General features: G+C 35.1%; 2 long non-coding RNA genes across 2 annotated transcripts; one reads left to right on the forward strand and one right to left on the reverse strand.

The window, feature by feature from the left end:
- Positions 1–4,746: 4,746 nt before the first annotated feature.
- On the forward strand, positions 4,747–5,943 carry LOC140836225 (uncharacterized). The gene is made up of 3 exons (XR_012119036.1): positions 4,747–4,977; positions 5,114–5,551; positions 5,714–5,943. It is a non-coding gene; the product is annotated as an uncharacterized lncRNA (long non-coding RNA).
- A 2,394-nt stretch (positions 5,944–8,337) lies between these two features.
- Positions 8,338–9,664, reverse strand: LOC140836226 (uncharacterized). The gene is made up of 3 exons (XR_012119037.1): positions 9,288–9,664; positions 9,090–9,197; positions 8,338–8,995 (listed from the first exon to the last, which is right to left on the reverse strand). It is a non-coding gene; the product is annotated as an uncharacterized lncRNA (long non-coding RNA).
- Between the last annotated feature and the right edge of the window lie 1,259 nt (positions 9,665–10,923).

Genomic DNA, 10,923 nt, shown 5'->3' on the forward strand with positions numbered 1-10,923 from the left:
GCTTTATTGTTAAGTTAGGATTTGCAAACGTTTGACGATTTTATGTTTTGAACTATTTTTTTTGGATTTTCAAATATAGTTGGTTGTTTAATTTTTAAAATGGTGCAAAGTATTTTAATATATATATATATATATATATATATATATATATATATATATATATATATTGAGTAGTGAACGTTTCATTATGTCTCCTCAATCCTAATTCAATTTCTTGCCAAAATCTTCGTTTGTGAATCGCAACTTAAGACGACTTATGGTGACTTAGTTATATTCTACTATGACCTCGAAATTTGACTTATCTCGCAATTCCTCATACTAGAGATGAATGTCCAAACTTATCGCGCCTTACTTTTCTTATATTATACCCATAATGTTCATCGACCTATTACATTAGCATTTATGCAGTTCAACTTAAGAAACATGAGCACCAAAATTTACTGATCGCCTTCTATCTTTGGTAATACACTTAAAAGTTAAACCTTACCTCAACCCCATAATCATATTAGGCTAAGATCCTTGAATTGAATCTTTACCTTACGACACCAAAATTACGTAATATAACTATTTACCAGTACATCCAAAATATAAAATTGTTGCAAATCATAAATTCGAGTAGTGTTAATCTATAAAACCCAAAACATGCAATATCAATCTTCTACCTAATTAGTAAAACCCTTCTAGGATCAATTACATGCTTAAACTATTTCCTTCCCAATTACAATATATTTGAGGCCTAAGACACTTGGTCTTTCCTCATTGAAACAAATGTCGCATTATTACGTATCCTAAATTCTTAATTAATAATAGCGTATAAAACTTAATAAGTTCTCCATTGTTAATGATAGACTAACTCTAATAAATCAACTTCACTTATAACCCATAGAGTTCTAGAATCCCCATATCATGGTTTTAGATTTCTTACTTGACAAAAATCTTAATATTCGTCCATTGGCAACCTATGTTGAACACACTAATTCTCTTTGGTTTAATTTCACCCAAAATTTCCGTATGAACATTTATCTCATAAACTTGAAATTCAAGCTTACTCAACCCAAGTAGTAACAGATAGTATAATTTCAACACACATATCCGCTTAGTGTCAAGTTTCTTAATGACTTTAAAAATTGAACACACTAATTCTCTTTGGTTTAATTTCACCCAAAATTTCCGTATGAACATTTATCTTATAAACTTGAAATTCAAGCTTACTCAACCCAAGTAGTAACAGATAGTATAATTTCAACACACATATCCGCTTAGTGTCAAGTTTCTTAATGACTTTAAAAAATTTCTCAAAACAAGGTGTCTACCTCAATTCTTACATGCGTCTATCAAGTAACCTAACCATCAATCATGATACCCAACTTTCTAGAAAAAATTAACCCTAACAAAGATATAACTTTAACTCTTAAGATCATGATAAAAACTTAAGATACATCGAACATTAAGTTTCCCCAAAAATAAGTTAACTTGATGTTTAATCTTATAACTTAACTAATTGATCAACTTTACCTTAAATTGTCAGCATTTTAAATTTTTAATTTGCCACAACATTATTCTACTAACGCTTAGATTTTCAAGCCCAATATTGATTCATCCTACCATGCCCTTGATTACCATTCCTTACAACATTATAACCCAGATATTTAAAGGTTTTAAATATCGTTCAAGCCTAAACCACCGAAAATTCCTATCATTTAAACCGTTCAATTCTCTCTTATTGCTAAACTAGTCCCCAAAATTTCTTATCAATTGTAAAAATTAATTGCTAATTTCCTCGAAAATTATCCAATTGACCCTTAATTACAAAAATTCCACAATTGTCCATAAGGTTTTGGCGCTCTTAATTCTGTTTTATAGGTTTCTCGTAGCATAAAGTTCAATAATTTTAAGCTTATTAAACCCAAACTCAATTCCCATAACCAAATCTTAAATTTCCATCAATACTTTAAATCCCAAGTCATACATTTTTATACCTCTAAAGATTGTTGTAGTCTTCGAATCAGTATTACTTATATAAAATACTCAAAATTAACCCAACTAGTAACCAAGAATCATCAACATTTTCTTAGAAAACCTACATCCCTCAAAAGCACTCATAATTTTCAAGATTAACTTATGACCTATAAATAAAACATCAGTACTACTAACCCAAAAATTAATATAGTCAAATCATTTTCAACATTTCTTAATGCCCAATAGCCAAAATCTTAATCATGTCCAATTTCATCACAACCAGCATGCATGAAAATCATATAATTTCTCATTTCATAACGTAACATGCATAAAAAATTTTAAAGCATATGATCTCAAAACATAATGACAGATAAACATGCACCGTAGAATGTATATCATATAAACATGCAAGTGATAGCATAAAAAACATTTAAAACCTTTAAACTTACAAACTTGAGGCGTGACTTCGTGAGCTTCTCGCAACCGGCAGTAGGCATAACCCTTTACAAGAACACCGCTCTGATACCAACTGTGGCTTATCGTACTTTAAAACTACTTAAAATTTACGAAAAATAAAAAAAAAATTCTTAATTAAGTAATAATCATTCAAATTGCAATATAAATAAAATACATGACTAAATATTTGAAATAAAAACGAGCTTGTAAAGTACTTGTTTTAAACAACATAAAGTAATTTCTCTAAAAATCAGAGTATATGAGTTTAACATGCACAAAATCCTTGAAACTTAAGCGGTCCACAGGTTAGGCCTCCGCACCGTCCGAGCCAACTCACTGGTCCCCGCCTCTCATCTCCTCGTACTTGTCCTCATCTGCATCGATAAAGTCTAGTGAGTCTAAAGACTTAACATGTATAAACTAAGAATAACAAATAATACATAATAAAACCACATGCATTTCAAAGTAACACATACATACGTAAACTCTGGATATACTTACATAAACATAGATGTGCCATCAGTTCATAAACATTTTCATAAACGTGCTTGTAACATACATAGTTAAACATGCATAATCATCATCATTTTGCGTAGAGATATGTTTCAAATCAAGTGACCCATAACATAATGCGTCTGATCAGACTAAACCACAGTACTGGGCTGGCAGAGATGTCCACTGCCACATACATAAGATCCCAGGTCATGCTTAACCGGGTGGATTGGTCTCTGGTCATGCTTTACCAAGGTGGAGAGGTCTCCGGACACGTTCTCCGACTTCCAAACCCGTAACATAATTGGTCACAAGACAATTAGCATACATCAAAACATAAAAAATTTCTTTATGCACAGTCAAACATACTTACATAGCGTTGAGGGCTTCAGTTAGATCTCACTTGGGCTACTGCTGCACCTACTAACACATTATTCATGTAACTTGCATTCCACAACTTAACCGTACCAATCGTACTCATTCCCGAAGTAATTAAATGACTTATGGTCTTCTAGACCACTCGAGATTGACCATGTTTAATCATCAAACTTAACCATGACATCGAACCTCGAATTGATCATGATATGAAGTATAAACATTTCCCAAGAAATGGAAGACACGGACCAATATTACTTAAAATAGTAACTCAAAAGACCCTGAACTAGCGCCTAGGCGCCGTGCACTGTGGCGCTGGTAAGCGCCTAGGCGTCGTGTGCCAGCACCGCAGCGCTACAAACATCGAGAAGCTAGCGATGCGGTGCCACAAGGACAGCGCCGCGGTGCCTGACCTGTGATCACTAGCGCTGTGGTGCCACAAGGACAGCACCACGGTGCCCGACCTGCGAAACATTTCCCCAAAAATGATTCTTGATCCAAACTCTAAGACATGCCCAACCGACTGGAACCAACACATCGAGACTCATCCTAGGACGCTAAGGCATTGACTCAAACCCATACAAATGCCCCAAATATCCCCCAAGCAATGACACGCAACCACAATGTATCACAATCCCATAAACCCAAAATTTGGCATAATTCATTTCCCTACGACTCCTATTGAACCAAAACCTTACCGACCCGAAACGAAACACCAACTAGCGTTTGATCACAACACATGACATACCTAGACGCAGCAGTGACCACTCGACGGTTCTCAACGAAGCCTACAACCAATAAATCTGAAGAAAACATGAAAACACATTTTTATAATATCACAGTTTGAGCAGTAACACGAGAATGATCATGTTTCTTGTCCAAAAATTACGAATTTACTGTCAAATCGAAGATATAAAAAAGTACTATGTTTTATATGTTGAAAGTTTTCCAGAAAACTGATAAAAAATTCGTAGAAATCGAAATGACAACAATTTCGGTTTTGAGATCTAAAATTTGTTCTAAAATTGTTTCAAACATTATTGCTCAAACCTTGGTATAGCACACACGGATTTTTACATACAATATGCATCAAAATATTTACTACGACAAGATCGATGCGAAAAATGAAAGATTCTACATGCCTTGATGATTATATGCTAGCAAACTTGAATATGCGCACGTAGGATTAACACCGGAGGAGCGGGGAAGGGTTTTTGTGAGGCCCAATATCTAAATAAGTAAGCCCAGCCCATTTCCTATTTTATTTATTTAAACCCCAACCCATTTGAGTTAATGAGATCGCTCATTCCAGAAACTCTTCTCCAGCCTTGCTCGTCGTCTCTCTACTGTTTCTGCAGCAAGTGTGAATCATTCCAGCGGCCAGAAATTTAGCGCAGCAGCTTAGCAAACTTTCTTCCTCCATTATATTAGCTTCTTTCTTGCTAAAGATTGGAAGGTATTGAGCTCATTTGACATGATTTCCAGCAGCTAGGTGCGTGAGTTTCGATTTGGTTTTGGGTAAGCTTTTGGCTTCGATTCTTGGTTGTTCTTGGTGTGTTAGTTGGTAAAAGTGTAGTATTAAGCTTTTCCCCTAATTTCCAGCTAGGTTTCCGGCGTGAACAGTAACTCCGGCGACTTTTCCGGCGAGCCATCTTCGCGAGTTCACCATTGTGTGTTTAAGCTTCGTTTCTTGAGGTATTAAACTTGGAATTTCAGAATTTGTATGGGTTTAATAGGCTGCCCAGAATTCGACTTTTAATCGAGACGATTTATTTTGGTTTAGTCGTTTGGTATGCGTTGTATTGATATAGATAGCGAATTTTTATTGTAGGTTTTATCGTTGGACGAGTTTCATTCGATAGCCTTTAAGATTTACCGGGGTATTGTAAGTTGTAATTGAGGTACGCTCAAACCTATATCATTATGACGGTTATATTGGCGTGTACGAATATTCGGTGAATGTTGTTTGCTATGATGTGCATTGAATGTTTATATTGTTGCATTCATGCATAAATTGTATTGGCATAACATATTGAGCCTTGACTCCTTTGACGGCTATTTATGATTGATTCTGTTGAGATATATTGAGTCATCAGAGGGACGAGTGGATTAGGATTAGCCACATTCCCAGATGACAGCTAGGGACGAGCGACTTAGCTACTCGCATTCCCGATGCTACGTGCATGGACGAGCGGCGATTTGATGCTGCATTCCTGGCACGGGTGGCCACTGTTACTGTTGATGATGCTATTCGTTTGGACTCCATTTGGTATCAGTTATTCCACTGCTACCATTCATGCATCGCATAGCATTGCATTTACTTGATATTATTACATGTCTTTTATTTACGTCATGATTTTACTGGTTTGTCGTACTGGGGTCCGACCCCTGTTTTCTTTTGATGTTGTGGTTGTTTTTGATGCCATAGCAGGTCATTCCAGGGGTTTTGACGCGTCTGGTGGAGCGTCAGCGAGTGGAACCCAGTAGTCAGTCGGTTTGTGTCAGAGTTCCCAGATATTTATATATTATACTGGTTTGATACATTTGCCAGGGAGATGCCCTGTGTAGCTGTATGGTGATGTCTTTATGTGATTTGGATTTTATTTGTGGTTTGTTGTGTCTAGTCCTGGCCAGTGCGGCTGTAGGATAATTGTTTGGTTGGTTGTGAACTTGACGTTATTTTCGAGCGTATATTATTATTGTTGTGTTTTGAGATTTTTGGGATGTCCTACTTACGGGGAGGTCATGCCGAAATTCCTGTAGGCCCAAATTAACGTTTTAAACTCGTTTTCGCTGTTTACACCATTTAATCCTTGTTGTGTGGTAATTAAATATTAATTAAGTGCACGGGCCCTGACAGTTTTCTTGAAAGAACAAAGCTTTGCCGAGAGTTGCTGCTGAAAATGGCGTGAGGGAGGCTGCTGAAATGTGGAGTGGACGGCTGGTAGGTGTTTAGGTAGGTTTAGGGTTACTTAGTGATGTAATTAAATAAAAGTCTTAAGCTTAAATGGACCCTAAATTATAATTAAATGATTTAAAAGGGTTTTTGAGCCCATTAATCCCTAAAACAAACTCATCAAGCCCAAAAACACTCCCGAAAAATATTTCTTTTGGTATGTTTTTGAAAACATTGCCCGAACCCTCAAAAAGTCTCCCGATTCGCTAAAATTTGGGTACCGATTCAAAAATATGACCCGACGAGTAAAAATACACAACCAAAGCTCATTTTCAAAAATCATACTTAAAAACACCTCATAGTAAATAATTAAAATATTTATTCAATAAAAATATTTTTCCTGAATATTCCCGGTCTTCGTTCCTCGTTCGAGCGCGAAATGCATCTTTAAATCCTAATGCATGAAACTTTAATAAACCAAGAATTAAAACACATATTCATGCAATAAACATGCATTTAATACAGTAAAAAATTTAATAAAATACAAAATAAATTTAATAACTTGCATGCATGTGGTTTACGTGGACCTTCAAACTTTCAGGACGTTACAAAAAGTGTATATCCAAAAGTATATCCTAAAATGCACAATGATGCACATGATCCATTTAAGCACCTACATAAGAGTAGACGAATTCGCTCTATTTGCTTCTGATTTCATCATATTGAGATTGATTGTAATATTGGTTCTTGATTGATCCTGCAAACTGAAATGCAAAAAATACAAGATGCATTAGATTAATAAGATCATTCATCCAAAAAAATGACAATATCGACAAATGAGAATGCATTATTCGGAGCCAGTTTCATTTTATATTTCAGCTTAATTTTTAGGAGATTCCACACTTCAAAATAAAGGGCAAAACAACATATCAATTATCATAAATGCATATTACCATATGCATATATATCCCAACGGAAACAAATTATCTCAGCCATTAATTCTAATAGCATTCTAGAATTAATAATTATATAGATTTCATGTGCACATATCCCAACGACAACAGTTTATCTCAATAATAAACAAAAGCTAATCATAAAGAAGAAACTTACCATCTTCTCCAACTGTGGATTTTCAGATTCAACTATCTCTTTCATGTATCTCATCACACAATATCCATATTCAACAGAACCACTTTTTTTTATATTCAACAGAGCCAATGTATCATTGTAAAGCCCTTCCATTTGCATTGTATGTTGGCCTCCCCATGTCATCATAATCAATATTCGTTTTTTCCCCATCTTGCAGCTGCAGCTAGTTTACCCATCAATGTAAGTTCTCTCTTATTCTTCTGCACATCTACAAGACATTCTTGTTCATCAGTAGGTCTATGCAGCTATGCATCAGTAACTCCAAGCAGCTTATCATCATTGAATTCTTGTAGCTCCTCAAATTCAGTTTTTTTCTCCTCTTTTTTGCGACCTATTATGCTCTCTGCTGCATAAGAACATGAATGGAACCAATATTAAAATATACACAATAACATGGATAATTAAAATATCACAAACATAACATAAATACATAATAATAATAATAATAATAATAATAATAAAATAAACATTACATAAATAATAACGATATAAATAAAACATGATAAAAGTGCATTACATAATTTTTTAAAGTAGATAACATGTCTTTTCTTGTCCCTGAACAAACATGACATAAAAGTACAAATCATCATTTTTTTTTGTTTGTTTCTGAGGCACCCTCGTTTTTTGATCTAAAGTATCTTTCATGAACAGGAATACAATGAGTATCAACATCATCAATTGGTCGAGACTCAGGAATACTAGTCCAACCATCATCCTCTCCCTGATAACATCTATTTGGCATTCGGAGCAGAATTGACCATCCTTTTTTTAATGGGTCGTCAATATAAAAGACTTGATTGACTTGACTTGCAAGGACAGAACATGAATGGAACCAATATTAAAATATACACAATAACATGGATAATTAAAATATCACAAACATAACATAAATACATAATAATAATAATAAAATAAACATTACATAAATAATAACGATATAAATAAAACATGATAAAAGTGCATTACATAATTTTTTAAAGTAGATAACATGTCTTTTCTTGTCCCTAAACAAACATGACATAAAAGTACAAATCATCATTTTTATTTGTTTGTTTCTGAGGCACCCTCGTTTTTTGATCTAAAGTATCTTTCATGAACATGAATACAATGAGTATCAACATCATCAATTGGTCGAGACTCAGGAATACTAGTCCAACCATCATCCTCTCCCTGATAACATCTATTTGGCATTCGGAGCAGAATTGACCATCCTTTTTTTAATGGGTCGTCAATATAAAAGACTTGATTGACTTGACTTGCAAGGACAAATTCATCATTCTTGTGCCCTCGTTTGTTCATATTGACCAAGGTTAAGCCACATTCATCATTGTTGATTACTCTTTTGTCGTTTGAAACCCACACACACCTGAAAAGAGGAACTTGAATTTGATGATAGTGTAATTCCCATATTTCTTCAATAACTCCGTAGAAAGACACATCAGCCATCAGAGGATTCTTATCTTTTGCACTATAGACAAGCATGGTGCTGGCAATAAGAGAAACCCCACTGTTTTGGCAAACTCTCTGATCATGCCGCGCCTTTCTTTGGTATAAATTACCATTTATAACATAACTACTATACTTAATGACGTGCGCACGTGGTGCATGAGCCAGCCATGTCAATGTCGATGTTGTTCCACCATTGCATCTGTCTATTTCACCAGCCACCTGACAGGCATTCAATTTGAATAGGGTGATTAAAATAGTAGTCACAACTTGTTCAACGCAAAATTAATGAAAAAGATTTTTACATCCACCTAACCTTTGCACGAAACCAGTCAATGAACCTCTTGTTGTGAGCATCTTGTATCCACCTTTCATCTGTGTTTTTTTTCCCTGAAACATTAACTTCAAGAAGGTTTTATGTTCACTATGTAAATATTTATATATAAATTTGTGTCAGACAGTAGATATTGACAATCACAGTGTGCAAAATAATTAATTAACGCATTACACTTACATTATGTAGGGAGATACTTCTTCCGTATTTTCCAGCATAGTCAAATGTGCTTGTTGTAAATCAACTTGTTGCACTGTAATTGGTGATTTGCATGCTAAGAATCTAGGAACATTTGTTTTGGGGTTTCGATTTGATTGAGGGACCCCAATAGGATCAAGATCATTGAGGTATTCCGAACAAAACTCAATTGCTTTTTCGGCTGAATATCTCTGAACAATGCAACCTTCAGGATGTTTTCAACTGCCTACATAACTCTTAAGCACTTTCATGTATCTTTCGAACGGATACATGTACCGGAAATAAACTGGTCCACATAATCGGACTTCTTGAACAAGATGGACTGTTAAGTGAAGCATGAAATCGAAGAAAGAAAGAGGTATATACTGCTCCAATAAGCAGAGCATAACAATCAAGTCAAATTGCAGCTTATATAACTTGGATACAGCTATAACCTTGCAACAAATATCTGAAGAAGAAGCATAATATTATGATGGCATATGTAACATAGTTTTGGTAGTGCATCACAGATGAGTATTGGTAGGAAATGCTGCATTAGAACATGACAATCACGAGATTTCAAGCATGTCAACTTCAGCTCAGAGATGCACACAAGATTCTTCATGTTCGGTAGAAAACCTTCAGGAACTTTTATATCCATTAACGACTGACATACTTGTAACTTTTATTTTTTTGTGAATGAGCATGCGGCAGGAAGAAGATATGTTTTTTTTCACCAAATTTAGGGGCAAATTCAGGCCTAACTCCCACTTGAACCATGTCCAACCTAGTTGCTACATTGTCCTTAGTTTTTCCTTTAACATTCATCAAAGTATTAATGAGGGATTCGAAGACATTTTTCTCAATATGCATCACATCGAGACAATGCCTAACATGCAAGTGTTTCCAATAAGGAAGATTGAAAAAAATTGACTTCTTCTTCCAACATTTCTGAAATCAGTTGCTCCAAAATATTTTTTTTCTTTACTGTCTTCCACATTATTCTCCTTTGCATTCATTTTCCTTTTACCTTTAACACCAATCTTCTTTCCAAATTCACACCTTATGTCCGAAAGCTTGTCAAAAAAGGTAACTCCAGATAATGGTGTAGATGCTTCTCCATGTTCTTTCATGCAATTGAACTCCTTGTTCTGCCTCCGATAGGGATGAAACCGTGGCATGAATCGTCTATGACCAATAAATGACATTTTCTTCCCATTTTCCAAATGCTTTGCATAAGTATCTTCTCCGCATACTGGACATGCATAATAACCATGTGTAGTACATCCACTAAGGTTACCATAGGCAGAAAAGTCATTGATGGTCCAATTAAGACTGCTTTAAGAGTGGAAAATTCTTCGATAAGCATCATAGACGCCATCAACTCCTTCCCAAAATCGTTTCAAATCTTCAATTAGCACCTCTAGATAGACATCTATATCGTTTCCTAACTGTTTAGGCCCTAAAATGAGCATGGTTAGCATGATGAATTTCCTCTTCATACACATATTTGGAGGCATATTATAGGTGGCCAACATGATTGGCCAGCAAGTGTACCGACTACTAAGGTTGCTATAAGGATTTAATGTCATCAGCTGCAAGTGCTAGGCGAAGATTTCTTGGCTCACTTTCGAAGTCG

The sequence above is a fragment of the Primulina eburnea genome, chromosome 7 (assembly GCF_022965805.1).
Source record: "Primulina eburnea isolate SZY01 chromosome 7, ASM2296580v1, whole genome shotgun sequence".
NCBI lineage: Eukaryota > Viridiplantae > Streptophyta > Magnoliopsida > Lamiales > Gesneriaceae > Primulina > Primulina eburnea.